Here is a 1634-nt window from a genome sequence, read left to right as displayed (position 1 = left end):
TATTTTTCTTTCTTTTTTTATATAATGCTTCCACTCTTTTCTCTTTAATAATTCTATTTTCTCTGGTTACCTCTTTTGTTGGGGCTACTGGGGTCTTGTGTACATTCATTTTCTGTTCCTTCTGTGTCATGCCTTGTCTTGTATTTTGTGCTATCAGTCACTACCTCCACAATGACTGGCATTATATGGTAGAAATTGAGCCACATAACCAGACACCATGAGAATAGACTCCATCCACAAATGAGACAATAACACTCAAGACCCAACTATAACAGGATAACCCAAATATCTCAAGTAGAGAGCCTTCCCAAAACACCCAGCCTAGGAAACATAAGAGACTCCATCACTGGGTTTTACCAAACATCTACTACATAAGAATAACCCAAAAATATGGGTGGCATATCAGTTTGATCTAAGACATAGAAATAAATACAAACTAACAGCAAAAAATGGGAAAATAAAGACCAAATGAAAAAACAGAAGAATCACCAGAAAAGGAACTAAATGAAATGGAGGCAAGTTATTTATCAGAGAATGAATTCAGAGTGATAGTTATAAGGATTTTCAAGTCTCTGAATGAGAATTACCAGCACCTCGATGAGAATTATAACAAGCTGAATGAGAAATACACCAACAGGAGAAAAAATTAAGAGGAAATGAAGAATGACATAGCTGCAATAAAGAACACCATGGAAGATTTCAACAGTAGTCTACAAGAAGCTAAGGTCGTAATCAGCAAATTAGAAGACAAAATAGAAAAAAACACCCAAGCAGAGCAGCAACTCTAAAAAAATAAATAAATAAAAAGCAGGAGAGTCTAAGGGAGCTTTGGGATAATGTGGCAGAAAAAAACATTCACATAATAGGGGTACAAGAAGGAGAGGAAGCTGAGCAAGGAATAGAAAACCTGTTTGAAGAAATACTGACAGAATACTTCCCTGACTTGGGAGCAAAAAAATTCACATTAATCTAGGAAGCACAGGGAATCCCAAAAAGACTTATACCAGAACACATCATAGTTAAACTTGCAAACCTAAAAGATAAAGAAAAAATATTAAAGGTTGTAAGAGAGACAGAAATTACCTACAAGGGATCTCCCATTAGTCTATAAACTGATTTCTCAACAGAAACACATCAGTTGAGAAGAGAATGTCTTGAAGTATAAAAAGTGTTGTAAATCAAGGGAATGCATGCAAGAATATTCTATCCAGCAAGGCTATTATTCAAAATTGAAGGGGAAATCAAGAGCTTTACAGAAAACAAAAAAGTAAGGCTAAGTGAGTTTATTACAGCCAAATAAGCAATGCAAGTAATGAAAAAGAGACTAGTATAAAAAGAAGAAATAGAAAGGGAGGAAGGAACATAGACATAAAGAATAAAAATGGCAACAAACAGGTACTTATCAATAATAACCTTAAATGTACATGAATTCAATGCTCCAATCAAAAGACATAGGGTGGCTGAATGGAAAGAAAATGGCCCACATACTTGTATTATACAAGAGACCCTCTTCCACTCAGAACAAAGGACTCACACAGACTGAAAGTGAAGGAATGCGAAAAAAATTTTCAGGCAAATGCAAATAAAAAAACCTGGTGTACCAATACTCATATCTGACAAAATAGATCTCAAAG

This window comes from Pipistrellus hanaki (assembly GCF_964339955.1).
Source record: "Pipistrellus hanaki genome assembly, chromosome: X".
NCBI lineage: Eukaryota > Metazoa > Chordata > Mammalia > Chiroptera > Vespertilionidae > Pipistrellus > Pipistrellus hanaki.
This window is presented reverse-complemented; position numbering follows the sequence as displayed.